We start from the raw sequence: 18,729 nt of genomic DNA on the forward strand, positions 1-18,729 counted from the left end.
AAGTAGATTGGGTATAATATCTGCCCACGTGTTCTCCTCTAAGTTCATTATAAATGGATGGAGAACAGCAAGGTAACCATAAGCTCCATGTTGATGGTGTCAGAGCTTCCTGTACCTTTGAAAAAACACATATAGAAGAACAAACCCTGCTGATCTGGGACTGCTCAGCAAGAAATAAGCTTCCATTGTGTGTAAGCTGTGACTCCTTTTGGGGGTTGCTTTTGAGAAATCAGATATTTCCTGCCATATCAGTAAACGATAAGGATGTCACAGACACCAGCAGTCACAGCCACCATGAATGATGGTGAGCCTGGGGAGAAGTCAGGAAGGAAAAATACCTACCATCTAGCAGCCATCAGACTGCAGCCACTCCCTATCGTGAGCCCTGGGGAAACTCAGGATGTGGAAACACAGGACACTGGCCCCAGAGAGCTGAGGGGCATATCAAAAGAATGATTTCAGTGAGCCCAGACTTTTGCATCTTCCCATATACAGAAAGGTGGCTCAGAGGGTAAAGCATCTGCCCGCAATGCAGGAGAGCCAGGTTCGATCCCTGGGTCGGGAAGATCCCCTGGCGAAGGAAATGGCAACCCACTTCAGTACTCTTGCCTAGAAAATTCCATGGATGGAAGAGCCTGGTGGGCTCTAGTCCATGGGGTCGTAAAGAGTCAGACACGACTGAATAGCTTCACTTGTTGTTGTTGTGTACACAGAAAAGCAGTAAATTTCTTGAGGTATCTGGCTTCTTTAATTAACAGCAATCTTTTGTTCCCACCTGCCCTTTGTTGCAAAACTCCCATATATTCTAGCTCCTCCACTCACCTTCTCATGGAAGTTTCTCAGAACTATCAGAAATCCTGTCTTCCAGGCTGCAGTCTAATTTTGCCCCAAATAAAACTTAACTTTCAAGTTGTGCAAACTTTTTAAATATTGGTTGGTGTCATCCTAATTAGGGCAGTTGGCACATGGTTGCTCTTACCCTCAACATTCATCAGTAGATTTATTCTCTTCTTTCCTGGGTAAAGCCAGTCATGGTCCTTGCAGGATGAAACTTGTAATGTCTGATCCTATCAGGTGTGCATACAAAATTATGCTTTGTGTTCTTCTTACCTCTGCTGGCACCACTTCTGAGAAAATATACACAGAGGGGACTGATAGTCTGAAACAGCAGTAGGGCACCTTGTAACTGTGAGCTGTGTGTTTACCATCTGGTATTTCATATTCCTCTCAGAGGGAAACAGCAAAAAAGGTAGACTGTTTTCATCTATCTATCTATTTATCTATCTATAGCTACTAAATAGATACTCATTCAATTCTTGCAGTGGATGAATGAGAGATAGCTAGACAAATGGATACATTAAAAGCTGCCATCTTTTTATAAGTGTGTGTATTTATTTATTTATTTATTTATGGAGGGTGGGAGGCTTCCCTGGTGGCTCAACTGGTATAGAACCCATTTGCCAATGCACACAAGAGACCAATGTTCAATCCTTGGGTCAAGAAGATCCCTTGCCGAAGGAAATGGCAACTCACTCCAGTATTCTTCCCTGGAAAATTCCACAAACAGAGGAGTATGGAGGGCTATAGTCCATGGGGTTGCAAAGAGTCAGACACCACTGAGTATGCACACACACACACACACACACACACACGTGTGTGTGTATATGGGTATTCTGAGCACAGCACCTAGAGTCTTATATAAGTAATTGCCATTATTATGATAAAGGCAAAGGAAATAGAAGAAGCTATGAAATTGCACAACTGGAGGATTTAATTTTATCTATGGGATGAAAAATGTCTCACATGGCAAATTATGCTTCAAGCTGATATCTGAAAACTGGATTGACAGCAATCAAAAGTGAAGGGAAACAGAACATGCAAAATCTCTGACACAGGAAGGCGAGCACAGTGTTTTAGAACAATAAGAAGTTCCTTGCAGCTACAGCAACCTGTAAAGAGAAGGAGAGGCAAGAGTTATAAATAACTTTTATTATAGATAATAAGAGCTGTAAAATAACAGTCATGGGTAAACCAGTATTTTCAAAATCATTACATGGAACAACATGTGTATTATTTTAGAGACACTTTGATGGGTTCAGATGAACTCAGTTTGCTTTTCTGGTTTGTTTCCAACATTTATAAATTAAACATAATAAAGTATAAGTTACTGGAAAAAAAAGAGCAAAATCATCAGCCTTCGGATTTCACTTTGCCACCACTGCTCGGGGTGAGTGTGTGACAACAGCCCTCCTTGTTAAGCAGGTGAGCTCAGCTGCTAAGGGACAATCTTGGGTCAGGACATAGCTACATGTGATGTCAACCATGCAAAGAAGGAAGCGTCAGCTCATGCCAACTTACTGGTTCTCAGTCTCCCATCTCTTCAGGGAGTCAAGAAGCGTCAGTGGGTGACCTCTATTCTCATTGACACGAACTGATCCAAGCTTAGGAACCCAGTGCTGCAATAGGCAGACATTATTTCATGACACTTCACTGGTTCTAAAACCAACATGCTCTGTGATGTCATGCAGAGCAGCACCTGAGAGGAGGTCTTCTTGAGAACGATGCATATTGCTATTGACACCGTATCCTGGATCTCGACGGCTGCCACACCAGCTTCATGTTTCGCAGTCAGAGACCCTCAGCATCACATGTTCACTAAGCGTTGGGAAGCGTGCACTGCCTGAAAAAAGGTATCAATGCTTTTGATTTTCGTAACATCCCTGTCGTGTCTTGTTGTGTGTTCAGTCCCTCATTCTGGGTAGTCTGAGTTCTATAAAGCTTAGCTAAAGTTATTTTGTCCTTTTTCTCTTTGAAAAGAATTGCTGAAATTTTACCATGACCAGTGTAGGGTATTTTTTGCTGTAAAAGAAAAACAATGCAGTAAATATCATCTGCTTGGGGCTGGCATTTTGGGTTCACTAAGCAACACAAAGGTGGGTTGGAAGATTTAGGTTATTTTTAATAATTGATGTAAAAACATTTGGTAATTGTCAAAACAAAGAGTTATTATTTCTGTTGTTTTCATTATGGCTATTCATCACTCCATCCATGGACTGAGGACAATGTAATTCCTGACATAGGAAATGATTTGAGATCTTAGGAGCCAACCTTGACTGACCCATATTGAAGGAAAGGAAATACCCTTTATGTGTTTAAAGAGAGAGGAGGCTTGGCCTTAAAATGACAGATGTCAGTGGAGATCCATAGCTTAAAGGAATTGTTTTCAAAATCTGAAAGAAGACAAGATAGTTAATAGTTGAGCTACAGCTTTCAGGTTATAGGATAACATTAGCAATAAGCCTATTCACAGAGGGCTTTCGTAATAACCTTGTATGTACATCAGAGTGAGAAAGAGAAAACACATCCCATTACAAATACTAGTTGTCACTAATCTGGCCATCACTGATCACCTTTGCTGATTTGAATTGGTGATAAGCAGGCAAGTGACAGAAGAGTTGAAGATGATCGATGAAGCTACCAGCAGATGACATCCTGGCTTTGAGAAATGTTAAATAATCTCCTCCTTAGTACATGGGATCTTTTCTCTTGGGAGTTTTTGTGATATTGATTACAGAATAATTTTTGATGATTTTCAAGAGGAATAAAGGGCAAGAGTCAGAATTCACTGTGTCCTTAAAATTTGCAATGCACTTATTTTGTGTAATCAGATATTAAATTCATCTGGAAACATTCAAGATAAAAGCCTCCATTTCCTGGCACTATAGCATCTGGACCCAGTGTTTGCCATCTAGACCCAGACACATAGATTTTTTTTCTTCTCCTTATCTCTCTATTTATATTAAATAATAATAGTAGAGACAAAGATATAGCACTATAAACCACCAAAATTAAACCTTATACCTGCATTGAATTGTGAAATTGTGACATCGAGGCAAAACACTTCAGATGTTTTGGACATCCAGACACCACTCAGAGAGAGGATTTTTGCTTTCGCCTTTGATTTATAACTTGGCTGAGAGCTGACCCTGCATCTCCAAAGTTATTCACCTGCTGTTGGTGTTAGGCAGGTCAACATTGCACAGTCTGTGCTACTTGAGCTCAGAGATCTCTGCTTTGCATCCCTGACCCCATGTTCCATGAGATTTGTTTCCTATAAGATCCTCATCAAGAATGGTGTCTGCTCAAAGTTTTGGCAGTGAAGTGGTTCTATGGATTGAATGTTTCTCTTCTCTCCATATTTGTATGTTGAAGTCCTAACTCCCAATGTGTTGGTTTTAGGAGGTGGGGCCTTTGGAGGTCATGAGGTTGGATTCCCCATAATGAGTTGCATGTGTGCTCTGTTGTGCCTGGCCCTTTGTGACCTCATGGCCTGTAGCCTGCCAGGCTCCGCTGTCCATGGGATGTCCCAGCAAGAATACTAGTTCAGTTCTGTTCAGTCACTCAGTCATGTCCAACTCTTTGTGACCCCATGAATTGCAGCACACCAGGCCTCCCTGTCCATCACCAACTCCCGGAGTTCACTCAAACTCATGTCCACTGAGTCGGTGATGCCATCCAGCCATCTCATCCTCTGTCATCCCCTTCTCTTCCTGCCCCCAATCCCTCCCAGCATCAGAGTCTTTTCCAATGAGTCAACTCTTCGCATGAAGTGGCCAAAGTACTGGAGTTTCAGCTTTAGCATCAGTCTTTCCAATGAATACCCAGGACTGATCTCCTTCAGAATGGACTGGTTGGATCTCCTTGCAGTCCAAGGGACTCTCAAGAGTCTTCTCCAACACCACAGTTCCAAAGCATCAGTTCTTTGATGCTCAGCCTTCTTCACAGTCCAACTCTCACATCCATACATGACTATTGGAAAAACCATAGCCTTGACTAGATGGACCTTAGTCGGCAAAGTAATGTCTCTGCTTTTGAATATACTATCTAGGTTGGTCATAACTTTCCTTCCAAGGAGCAATCGTCTTTTAATTTCATGGCTGCAATCACCATCTTCAGTGATTTTGGAGCCCCTCAAAATAAAGTCTGACACTGTTTCCACTGTTTCCCCATCTATTTCCCATTAAGTGATGGGACTGGATGCCATGATCTTCATTTTCTGAATGTTGAGCTTTAAGCCAACTTGTTCACTCTCCTCTTTCACTTTCATCAAGAGGCTTTTTAGTTCCTCTTCACTTTCTGCCATAAGGGTGGTGTCATCTGCATGTCTGAGGTTATTGATATTTCTCCTGGCAATCTTGATTCCAGCTTGTGCTTCTTCCAGCCCAGCGTTTCTCATGATGTACTCTGTATATAAGTTAAATAAGCAGGGTGACTAGAGTGGGCTTCCATTCCCTTCTCCAGGTGGTCTTTTGGACCCAGGGGTTGAACCATTGGCAGGCAGATTCTTTACCACTGCACCACCTGGGAAGCCCCTATAATGAGATGAGTGTCCTCATAAGAAGAAGTAGAAACTATGTGAGATTAGAGGGGTCTCTCTCTCTCCCTCTCTTTCTCTGCCATGTGAGGACCCAGAAGGAAGATCCCATCTGCAAACCAGGAACCAGGCTTGCATCAGATACCAAATTGGCCACTGCCTCATCTTAGACCTCCCAGCCTCCAGAACTATGAGAAAGAAGTTTGCTGTTTAAGTTCCCCAGGAAGGTATTGGAGATAACTGTCTGAACTGACTAAGATAAGGAAGAACTTTAGCAAATGTCTGCATGTATACCTCCTTGAAAAAAAAAATGGGGGCTGGTTAGTAAGCATGTTGGTCTCTGTCTACAACAAGATAATGACTACAAACCCACCAGCAGGTGGGTAGTGCTGGGGCTGGAGAAGAAATGAGAGGGAGTGATCCTGGATTTTTAACTGCCTGGAGCTCCATACCTTCCCCTTTGTGCCAGCCTACTTCATGTGAGAAAGAAGTATGTGTTAAGAAATATACTTCTAGCTTATTTAAGCTGCCAATATTATGAGTTCTGGGTTGCCTGTTGCCTTATCTATTTCTCACTAATACAGGCACCTAAACTGTTACACTATATTGAGTAAAACTGATCCTGTATGCTTTGTTGTTTAGTCACTCAGTCATGTTCAACTCTTGTGACCTCATGGACTGTAGCCCACCAGGTTCCTCTGTCCATGGGATTTTTCAGGCAAGAATACTGGAGTGGGTTGCCATGCCTCCTCCAGAGTATCTTCCCAATCCAGGGATTGAACCCACATGTCCTGCATTGTAGGCGGATTATTTACCACTGAACCACCAGGGTATCTTACTCTATTTTTTCCTTCACTCAGGATGGAGAAATGTAGAGTCTGAATGGTGCTGCTAGGAGAAGGTAGGGAATACAACTGGAAGTGACTCGGCACAATTAGAGCAAGATTGGTGCCCAGGTCAGTCACAAAGGGCTGGAAGTGGCAGGGCACCAATCAAAGCTCTGCCAAAAGACTGGGATGATTGTCTGTCCCCAGTGGGTTACAAATCAGATCAGTCAGGGCTCTTGGGTGCAAGAAAGCACAAAGCAAAACTAAGACAACATAAGGGACAAAACCTTTTATTGAGAAGACAATGGGTAGCTCTCGGAACAACTAGGAAGGCCATAAAAACACACTTGGTTAGGATCATGGGATGCTGGAAGGAGCTAGGACCACACTCAAACCAGGCAACAAAACCAGCCAGAAGAGGACACCATTGCTGCCTCCAGAACCAAACAAGCATGCTGTTCTTACAATATCCTGCCTGGAGCTTCTCAAAACCTCGAATGGAATCCTCCTGCTTCTTTATATCTCAAGCTCCCAATTCAGAATTTGGGGCAAGGACATCTGATGTCTCTAACCTTGGTCAGATGCTCATGCTGTAGCTACAGAGAAGATGGAAAGTAAAACCTGGAGTTTCCAGCATCTGTACTGAGAGTCAAACGTTGCCTCCCCTTGAGACACTTGAACTGACAAATCATCCATTTGTAAAGGATTCCAGATGCCCAGTAGCCAGAGACAGAGAGACTAGACCATCCAAAACAGCCCTCTAGCTGCTCTTCTGCAAACAGAGCAGGTTGAAATAAATAATCTCCAATGTTGTTTTAGCTTTCCTCAGGTGTTCTGATTCTAGGGAAGTAATACCTAGATGCTTATGCCTATTATAAGTATGTTTATTGCCATTCAAAAAATATGGGAGGAAGCAGCACATTAAACATCTGCTTTCTGAGCTGCTTGGACGTGGCTGAGACTCTTGATGACAAAGAGGCTTCATTTTGTATGCTAATTTCTATTGTTTGTGGTTTCCCAAGCTGTTATGGAAAGAGAAATTCACAGAATGACCGTGCAGTCATCAGGAAAGCAAGTTGGGATCAAGTACCAGAGACTCACACACAGGGACGCAAGAAGGGAGGGCAGCACCTGTGTGACCTGTTTATCAGCATGTATGTGTGTCTGTGTGTGTATGTGTGTGTATGTGTGTGTGTGTGTGCTAAGTCGTTAAATTCCTGTGCAACTCTTTGTGACCCCATGGACTGTAGCTTGCCAGGCTCCTCTGTCCATGGGACTCTTCAAGAAAGAATACTGGAGTGGGTTGCCATGCCCTCCTCCAAGGGATCTTCCCAACCCAGGGACGGAACTTGAATCTCTTAGGTCTCCTTCACTGGCAGGTGGGTTCTTTATCACTAGTCCCACCTGGGAAGTCCCTCCTGTCTACCAGTTCTAATCTTAACTCAGAGCCTCTCCTTTGCTTGCACAATGTTCTTTCTCTTCCAACAGGGAGCTGCAAATGGGGACCAGCCCCTTAGGAGAGCTTCAGGTCATTGCTGAAAACAGCCAGGATGTAATGATTAATTTTATGTGTCAACTTGACTAGGCTGCAATGGATCCAGACATTTTGCCCAACAGTATTCTGGGCTTGTCTGTGTTTTTGGATTCGGTAGCATTTGAACTGGTAGACTTTGAGTGAAGCAAATTGCCCTCCTTAATGTATATGGCCCTCATGAAATCAACTGAAGACTGGATAGAACAAAATGCTTGGGTAAGAGGGAACTTAGGGCTTCCCTGGTGGCTCAGCTGGTAAAGAATGTGCCTGCCACTGTGAGAGACACAGGTCCAATCCTTGGATCAGCAAGATCCCCTATAGTAGGAAATGGAAATACATTCCAGTATTCTTGCCTGGAGAATTTCCATGGGCAGAGGATCCTGGCAGGCTACAGTCCATGGTGTCACAAAGAGTCAGACACGACTGAGTGCCTGAGAGCGCGCGTGCACACGCACACACATACACACACACACTCACACGAGGGAACTTGGCCACCTGACTGTTGAGCTGGGACACTCACTTTCTCCTGCCTTTGAACTGAAGTTTACAAGCTTGGTTGTCCTGGATCGCAGGCATTTCCTCTCAGACAAGACTTACACCACCAGCCCTTCTGGGTATCCAGCTTGCCAATTGCAGAACTTGGGGCATCTCAGCATCCACAATCATGTGAATCAACTTCTTATAATAAGTACTATTTATATACACGTATGTGCTAAGTGACTTCAGTCATGTCCGACACTGTGCAACCCCATGGACTGTAGCCCACCAGGCTTCTCTGTCCATGGAGTTTTCCAGGCAGGAATACTGGAATGGGTTGCTATTCCCTCCTCCAGGGGATCTTTTTGACCCACAGATTGAACCCATGTCTCTTATGTCTCCTGCACTGGCAGGCAACTTCTTTCCCACTAGCACCACCTGGGATGCATTTAGATATGTGCTATCTCCTATTGATTTTCTTTCTGTCGAGAATCTTAAGGCCCAGGACAAAGTGAGGACAGAAGGACATTGCTCGGACACTGATTACCCCGCCCCCAGTTCTGCAGCCAGTCTGATGACCAAGGGTCTCGAGATCATTAGTCACTAGTGTACATACTTGCCCAGACCCTGGTTCAGTGGCCTCACCATAAACATTTTGAAAGAACTGGGTGTAATGGTTCAGACCAGCGCTTCCTTCCCTGGAGCACATGCCCCTGGGGCCCCTCCATGATCGGTTTAGAACATAAATGACTGTTCTAGGGTGAAGGAGTGCTAGAAAAGAAGAAAAAGGATGAAATTTTTGGCTCAGAAATTTTGGAGATTTTTCCTGCACATTCTTTTCTGTTGGTGGATTCTGTATTTTCTCCCACTTCATCTGCCTCATTTGTGCCTATGTTTGCCCCCTCTTAACTATGCTAACTTGGTTCACCAGGATGGTAGGCACACTAGAGTTATAGAGGACAATTTATTCATACTTATCAAAATACCCAGTAGGAATGTGAGTTTGTCCCTTAGAATTTGCTTGCAGTTGAAAAGTCAGACTCTAGCCATGGAAGAAGTGGAAGCTTCAGTCATTTGCACTTCTCACTTTATGTTGTTGCTCAGTGGCTAAGTCACATCCAGCTCTTTGTGATCCCATGAACTGCAGCATGCCAGGCTTCTCTCTCCTTCACTATCTCCCAGAGTGTGCTCAACTCTTGTGCATTGAGTTGTGGTGCCATCTAACCATCTCATCACTTTATGGGTCTGCATGCTAATGAAGTGTGAGTCTTTAAAAAATGTTTTTATTTATTTGGCAGCACCAAATCTTCCTTGCAGCATGTGGGATCTTTAGTTGAGGCATGCAAATGAACTTTTAGCTGCAGCATGTGGGATCTAGTTCTTTGACCAGGGATGGAAACGCAGTTCCTTGCATTGGGAGTGCAGTCTTAGCACAGGACCACCAGAAAGTCCTGAAGGGTGAGTGTTAAATAGACAGGATCCACCTATAAGGTAGATTAGGAATATTACTATTTAGGAAGTGAAATGGACTCTGTTACTCTCCATCTTTCTCCTTCTGGTATTTCTATTATGCATACATTGAACCTTTTATAGTGGTCTCATGGTCCTTGGCTATTCTGTTTTGTTTTTTCCAGTCTTTGTTCTCTTTGCTTTTAGTTTTTTAAGGATTCTATTGATACATTCTCTAGCTCAGAGTTTTTCCTCAGCCATGTCCAGTCTACTAATAAGCCTATCAAAGATATTCTTCTCTGTTGTTGTATCTTTTACCTCTGGCATTTCTTTTCAGTTCTTTCCTAGGGCTTCCATATTTCTACTTTCATTCATTGTCTATCTGGTCTTGCGTGTTGTTGACTTCACCCTCTAGAGTCCTTTAGCATCTTAATCATAGTTGATTCAAATTCTCAGTCTGATAATCCCAGCATCCCTGCTATGTCTAGTTCTGGTGCTTTCTCTGTGTTTTCAAATTGTGGTAGACTATTTTGTTTGTTTTTTGGCCTTTTGCTATGTCTTTTAATTTTTTTCTTACAGAATTTTTTTAAATTTTCTGATATTTGGATATGTTCTATTGGATAAAAGGAATATCTGTGGTTCATAACTGGGTCTCAGGCTCAGTAGTAAAGAATCTGCCTGCAATGCAGGAGATGAAGGTTCAGTTCCTGGATCAGAAAGATCCTCTGGAAGAGGAAATGGAAACCCACTCCAGTATTCTTACCTGGGAAATCCCTTGGCCAGAAGAGCATGATGGGTTACAATCCATGGGGTTGCAAAAGAGTTGGATATGACTGAGTGACTGAGCATGCATACACACACATAATTGGGTCTACATCCTTTATTGACCTATGCCTATGCCTGGACTCTGAACTTCACAAGTGTTTCCCAGTTTTTTCTCCCCCTTTAGCTGGGACAGGATGATTAGAGCCAACAGGAGTTGGAAATTCCCTTCCTCACACCACTTAAGTTCTGATAACAGCCCAGCAGGTCGGCTTTAGTTAACCGGCCTCCCCTGAGGGCAGGCCTTGTGAAGAAGAATGCAGTGCTTGGGGCTGTTCCTAAATGGTTCTCCATCACCTTCCCCTGCTGGAAACCCACGGGGGGTTATCTAGTATGAGAATCTGATTGAGCTTCTGGAGTAAAATCTCACAATATTATGAGGATCTCCTTATGATTTGGTCCCCCTGGAGTTTTTAATCAGAGTACTTTTGCGCTGAGCCTCCAGCTCTTCTTTAATTATGGTCTAAGTTTTCCTTTCCTGGCACTGGTTCCCATGGAGGTTTGCACTCCTGAGTCTCTGCTCCAGTAAGGCTCAGCTCTTTATATTCACCTGTCTGTCCCTCCAATCTCAGGGCAGGAGTTTGCCCTGTGTCCTCCTCCCTCTTACAGATCCAAGAAAAGCTGAACAAGTCTGTTCAGCTTGTCACTCATTGTTAGGACACAACAGCAGCTTCCAAGCTCCTTATGGTATCAAACTCAGATGCAGTTGCTGTCTGCTTGAAAGCTAATACTTGAGAGGCAAGTGTTGGTTGAAAAGAAAAGTTGCTTTATCAGGAGCCTGGCAACTGGGAGAGAAAGTAAACTCATCTCCAAGAACCAACTCCCAACTATTGACCAAGGGGCAAGAGCTTTTAAAGGGGAATTTCAGAGATATAGGCAGGTGGAGGGAACTACATGAAGAACAGCACCATCAACTCTGCCAATCATCTTGAAATTAGTCATGTGGTGGGCTGATCAGCACTGTGTTGATTGTTTTGAGTAGTTAGTCTTCAGTTCCAGGATTGATTGGTTCCCATTTTCTTGAGGCCAGTTCTTGGAACTGTGCAAGATAGAGCAGCTTGCCATGGCTACAGTGTGGTCATCCTGTAATTAACGTCTTCCACCTGGTAGAAGTTCCAGTCTCTATGAAGCAGCCCAAAGGATATGACTCAGAATATTATCTATAGCCCTTGAGGAGGAACTAAAGGTCCCTGACTTTGCTTAATCCCTAAATTTTTATTATTTTGTCCTATTTGACTGTTTTTCTTTTCTTCTTTATTTTTTTCCATTTCTCTGATTACATTTATTTTTTGGCTAAACTTTTTCTACAGACAAGAGGTAGGTGGAGGACATGTGGGTGGGTCTGTCCTGGAAAGGCCCCATAGAGTCCTTCTCCATTTCACTTACATGGGGAACTAGAAACTGGAAGACTTACAGGGATGTCTTTACTCACTGCCTGTGACTAAATCATGAAACGATTAGGGAGTTAGAAAAATATATTCTGATGTTCCAAGAAGAATTGAGAACTGGTGATTTTGGTGGAAGCTAGATTCCTCTATTTTTTTTAATTCTGAAATTAGTCTTTTTATTTTTTTAATTTCTATTTATTAAAAAAAAATTTTCCTATTGTGTGTCTATGCTATTGCACATGGGCTTTCTCTAGTTGCAGTGAGCGGGGGATATTCTTTGTTGCAGTGCACAGGCTTCTCATTGTGGTGACTTCTCTTGTGAAATGTGGGCTCTAGAGCTAGGGCTCAGTAGTTGTGGCACAGGAGCTTAGTTGCTCCACAGCGTGTAGAGTCTTCCCAGACCAGAGATCAAACCCCTGTCCCTTGCATTGCAAGGTGGATTCTTAATCACTGGACGACCAGCTGCTGCTGCTGCTGCGAAGTCGCTTCAGTCGTGTCCCACTCTGTGCGACCCCATAGACGGCAGCCTGCCAGGCTCCCTCGTCCCTGGGATTCTCCAGGCAAGAATACTGGACTGGGTTGCCATTTCCTTCTCCAATGCATGAAAGTGAAAAGTGAAAGTGAAGTCGCTCAGTCGTGTCCGACTCTTAGCGACTGCATGGACTGCAGCCCACCAGGCTCCTCCATCCATGGGATTTTCCAGGGAAGCCCTAAAATTAGTCTTTTTTAAAATACTTTTTATTATGAAATATTTCAGATTCACCACAAAGGACAAAGACCATGGTAAACAATTGTGTTTCAGCCATCTGAGAATGAAAGGCAAGTTCCAATGTGTTTGTAACTAAAGCATCTGTAACAATGCATCTGCAATCATGTATTAGGTCCTAGAAGTTATCTTCATTTCCAGTCTGTTCACATGATCTAGAACCCATGTATGCAAATGTCAGCCTTTGAGCCCTGTAAGATTCTCTTTCATTGTATAGCCACCTCTCTTCACTGGCTCTGAATGACTTTTGTTTGTTTCTAAGCCACATCAGCCCTCTAGATGACAACTGTCCCTGATAAAAGGATGTCAGGGGAGTGCATTACATTCTCTGAAGGCTATTTTAGTGATGAGGTATCAAAGAGAGTTTTCCCAAAAGCAATATCATTGGGATCAGTGTATAAATTCCCAAGGTGGTAACTGTGAGTTGATGGCAGTCACTTGACTATATAAATCCTTGAATGGTCAGAAACATCTGTCACATAATTTTATAGTCAGGATTATTTTCAAAGGTCTTCATGGAAGGAGTTTTCATAAATTTTCACAGTAAGATTTGTAACTATTTCTTCTCAGAAGCTCCTTTTTATATCAACCTTAAACCTCTTCTCCTGTGATTCAGGAAATTACATTCTGTTTGACTCTGAGTCATGGTAAGAACAGTTACAATTTGATCTCTGCCTGTGGGATGGGTACCATTATAGCCCCTGTTCGCAGATTAATAACATCAGGTTTAGCAAAATGAAGAACTTTATCCAGAGTCACAAAGTTAGAATGGAGGAGAGCTGGGATTCACATGAACCCAGAATCTGACACCCTTATCCATTGCTCTTCAGATCCCACCATGAGAGAATATGGCTTCTCAGATACAGGAGCTAAATTTTCTTAGAGGTAGAAATGGACATGGATTTATCCAACACATAAAAAGAACTCATCCTGAGATAGATGGCTTTATTTTAGATTCCCCCAGGTCTTGCAAACCCAATAAAAGTAAGTGGCCCAGCACAGAGTGCCATGTAGGATGTCTGCCACATACCCAGTGCAAACTGTTGTCTCTAGATGAGATTTCCCTGGAGAAGTATTACTAACTCCATCTCCTCGGAAGATGCCAGACCTGTATCCTTGGCATTGGTTGCTAGGTGACTCACTGTCCTGGCTAGTCAGGATTATAGATGCTAGGCAGAACATAGGAAAAGGGCTCTTGGGAGAGATTATCACAATAATTTATGCCACAACCATCCAAGAGAAAGAGAAGGTTCTCTTTTGCAAATCTCAGGATTTTAACCATGTACTACATACAGTCCTTTGGTTTTCTGCATTAGTATTGAAAACTCACCCAGTGAAATACAAACATACATTAATAAATTGCTTGGAAAATCTCAAGGGACAATCTATACACAAAGATCAGAGAAGGCAATGGCAACCCACTCCTATACTCTTGCCTGGAAAATCCCATGGACAGAGGAGCCTGGTAGGCTGCAGTCCATGGGGTCACTAAGAGTTGGACACTGAGCGACTTCACTTTCACTTTTCACTTTCATGCATTGGAGAAGGAAATGGCAACCCACTCCAATGTTCTTGCCTGGAGAATCCCAGGGATGGGGGAGCCTGGTGGGCTGCTATCTATGGGGTCACACAGAGTCGGACAGGACTGAAGCGACTTAGCAGCAGCAGCAGCAGCATACACAAAGATGAAAACTGATGGAGACTTAGTTGTGAATTCCACCCAGCATATTAATCGCAGTGTTAATTTCTATTCTCCACCACACTCTAAACAGTCCTTTGCTTCTTGAAAGTGAAAAGTGAAAGTTGCTCAGTCATGTCCAACTCTTTGCAACCCCATATACTATACAGTTCATGGAATTTTCCAGGCCAGAATACTAGAGTAGGTAGACTTTCCTTTCTTCCCAACCACCCAGGTCTCTCAACAACTTTTCTAGTTTAACAACTTAATTAAATACCTCTTTGTTCTATATCTTGGGAAATGTTTTTCTAATAGCCTCCCCATGTCCCAGTAATTTTAACTAAACTTCCTCTAGACAACTGATGCTCTGCTTTCTCCTCAGTTCCATTGGAGAAGCTTAGAATATGGGTTCCAATTTTTCGCTGTCCTGTAGTATTACATTTAAGACTGGCCAAAGCCAAATGATAGACAGAGTGGCCTTTCTTGAACTTTGACTTTGGACTTAGCAACGTGACTTTGATTAGCGATAACGTCTTCATTGCTGTTAGAACAAATTGTGACCAAGATATTGGCTTCAAAACATTTCCATTTATTATCTCACAGTTTCTAAAAGTCAAAGTCCAGTGCGTCCTCTACTTAAGGTCTCCAAAGGCTTAAATCAAGGTCATGGCAGGATTCGACTCTTCTATGGAGGTTCTAGGGATGGGTTTACTGCCAACCTCACTCAAATGTGTGTAAGTCACTTCAGTTGTATCCGACTCTTTTGGCGCCATGACCTGTAGCCCACCAGGCTCCTCTGCCCATGGGACTGTCCAGGCAAGAACACTGGAGTATAGTATCATTTCCTGTTCCAGGGGATCTTTCTGACCCAGGGATTGAACCCAAGTCCCTTGTGTTTCCTGCACTGTCAGGTGAATTTTTACCACCAGAGCCACCTGGGAAGCCCTCCAACCTCATCCAAATTGTTGGTCAAATTCAGTTCTTAGCAAATATAAGGATGAAACCTTCATGTCCTTGCTGGCTGTCAGCTGAGGGCCTGTCTTTCCTCCTATGGGCTGTCTGCATTGCTTCCCATGCATTGCATGTGATCATCTCCAGCAGCGGTGGATTGAATTCCTCTTGTGCTTTAGATCTCTCCACCTTCTTTCTGTTGAAATCTCTCATTCCAGCGGGAGGAAGCTCTCTGCTTTTAAGGACCTGTGTGGTTAGCTTGCATCTAGATAATCTTGGACAATATCTTTGTTTTGAGGTTCATAATCTTAATTACAATGTAAAGTCCCCTTTGCTATGTAATATAACATATTTCACGGGTTTCCCTGGTAGCTCAGATGGTAAAGAATTTGCCTGCAATGCAGAACACGCAGGTTCGATCCCTGGGTTGGGAAGATACCCTGGAGGAGGAAATGGCAACCCACTCCAGTATTCTTGCCTGGAGAGTCCCATGGACAGAGGAGCCTAGTGGGCTGCAGTACATGGGGTTTCAAAGAGTCAGACATGACTGAGCAACTAACACTAACTAACTTACCCGTCCATAATATATTCACAGGTTTCTGTTAAAAAAATAAAATCTGGCCAAAGACAGAAAACTTCATCTAGAATTTTGGTTCTACTTCTGTCTTGTGTCATTTTGGACAAGTCATTTGCTTTCTGTATGTCTTGATTTCTTCATATATAAATCCAGAATATAAATCAAAGCTCAAAGAACTGTAACAAAAATCAAATACAGTAGTGAATTATTTCATTCAACTATCCTTTAGTATATTCATAAATACTTATTGAATTCTTATGGTCAGCTAGACATTATGCTAAAAACTGAGAAATCAAAGATTAATTAAGACAAGTTTCTTATTTTTAAGAAGTCTACATCCCAGTGAGAAAAGTATCTCATAAATGCTAAAACAGTCTATAAATCCAAGGTGTTATTGTTCTATTTCTTCATCTAATTTTTTTTTTAAATCCCTCCTCATTGGGCATAAACTACCTTTTCATACTTCCTGTCTTATTTTCTTCTAAACGTCAATCAATCATGAGATTTATTATAAAAATGAACATCTTTCAAATTTCACCTTCCCATTCTTTATCCAAAAGAAAAGGTGGTTACACTTACTCATTTGAAAAAAAAAAGTCACTTCAGGAAGACCCAAATACCAAGTCTTTACCAGGCTACTCATCCATGGGATTTTCCAGGCAGGAGTACTGGAGTGGGTTGCCATTGCCTTCTTCATAGGAAAGCATAGGAACTTTCAATTGAAAAAGATGAACCTTTCTTAGATCTACTGAAAATCTTCCTGTTTTCTTCACTAATAAAATGCACCTCAGGGTATGTATTATATGTCTCAGTACCAAAACCCAACAATAACACAAATGGGTTACATGAAATTCCAAGTAAAAGATTATAATGGAACTTGACTGCATTTGTTGCTCTAATCCTCCAAAGTCCCATCTAACTATTCATCTATTCATCAGGACAGGAGCATTTCTATAAATGCTTATGGCCCTTAATTTTTCTCTTTTCCAGACATAGTCATTATTCAAAGTGCAGCTCGGTAGAATATTTTTGGAATGCTGCATTACGGTCATTCACTGAGCTATTTTAGTTGTTGGTCTCCTTCCCTGCTTCTGTCCATCTCCTCTTTCCCTGTACTATGTCCCTGGACCAGAGCAAATGTTCCTTTTGTTGGGCTGCCCTGAACAGTCAAAAATGATGCTAAGTGTGCATAGCTTGACCTGTTCTGGAACAATTCACCAACAGTCTAAATGACAGATTATTGGCACAGAAACTGGCCTCAGGGAACATCAACAAACACCCCACCAAGAACTGCCAGGAGGGCTGCTGCACTGTGATAACTTCCTCTTTCCTCCAAGGCTGAAATGAACATGTCTCCACGGAGCCATCTTAAGAAGGATCCCTGGTCCAGCCTCAAAGTTCACTCAAAAGATACTGGGATGGTCACGCATTAAGTTTTCTCACTGCTCTCAAAAACTGTCTTACCTTGAAGATATTTTCACATAGAATGAAGAGTAAATGTGAATAGGCACTCAGTACCATCCTGTTTTCAAAGGAGATGGCCAAAAGAGTCGAGTTTGCAGCCACGCCCAGCTAATGGATCATCACTCACAGTTAATGCAGTGTGTTTTTGTCATTATGGCCATCATTTGTAACAGAACATGATATCCAACATTTGAGCCTAAGGTCCAGGGAAGACATGACACATTCTGGGAACGAGAGGGACTGTCTACTGGTATTGTCCTTGGAGAAGTGGTGAGAAAAGTTGGAGAGGCATTTGGAGGAAATTAGTGCCAAGGACCAACCGAGTCAAGAAAAAGAGACACTCCCTTGTGCTGGGGTCTGCAGCTTGTGTATTGAATTAAGTATATGCATATTATGATCTGCTGAATGAGGGGCACAAGACACCAGATGAAGTTGGTAGGTAGCTCCCTCAGCATCTGTGCTCTCACTTTGAGGAGGTGAGAACCCTGGGGCTATTTTGACTGAAGGTAGAGTTTCAGTGCTTTCACACAAAAGAAGTCAAGTCATAAGATTTATTACTTAGATTTATTACTTATAGATTCCGGGAATGGGAAAATGAGCTGGGGGAAGGGCAGTCCATAGGTGACAGAGAGCAGGGTAGCAAGCACCCACTACTTATAAGGTGACCGGGGCAGAGTTCACTCACTTTTCATGAGTTCACATCTAAGTGGTTATTTTAAAAAGTGTCCCAGGGACTCCCTGGTGATTCAGTGGTAAAAAAATCTACCTGTCAATGCAGGAGACATAGGTTCAATGATCCCTGGTCTGGGAACATCCCACATGCCTCAGAGCAGCTAAGGCCGAGCACTACATCTATTGAGCCTATGCTCTGGAGCTTGGGAGCCACAACAGCTGAACCCACGTGCCGCAGCTACTGAAGCGCGTGCCTAGAGCCACTGCTCCACAAGGGAAACTACCACCACAGCGAGAAGCCTGCTCACTGCAGCTAGAGAGTAGCCCCCACTCCCCAGAATGAGAACAAAGCTCACACAGCAACAAAGACCCATCAGAGACAGAAATAAACATCAGAGACAGAACTAAAGCTAAAAAAAATCTCAGGAAAATCAAAGTGGGAACTTGGGGCAGAGATCCTAAACTCAGGTCCTTATCCAAATGTCAGTACTCTGGGTGTCAGAAGGATTGTCATACTATAAAATGCTCAGACAGCAACTCAAAAAAGCTGTTTTTCTCATCACAATCCTTTGTGCAAGGTGAGATGACAAAACAGCACAGAAGGTCAGACTCTGGAGGGACAGGCAAACAAGCAAAAGCCTAGAAGACCATGGAAGGCAAATTGGAGGTTAGGGGCCAGACAAGGGAAGCAGAAATGGAATGAGATGTGAATATCAAATAAGGTGCTTTAGGAAGGCACTGTTCTCCTCC

Source organism: Ovis canadensis, chromosome 16 (genome assembly GCF_042477335.2).
Source record: "Ovis canadensis isolate MfBH-ARS-UI-01 breed Bighorn chromosome 16, ARS-UI_OviCan_v2, whole genome shotgun sequence".
NCBI classification, from domain to species: Eukaryota; Metazoa; Chordata; class Mammalia; order Artiodactyla; family Bovidae; genus Ovis; species Ovis canadensis.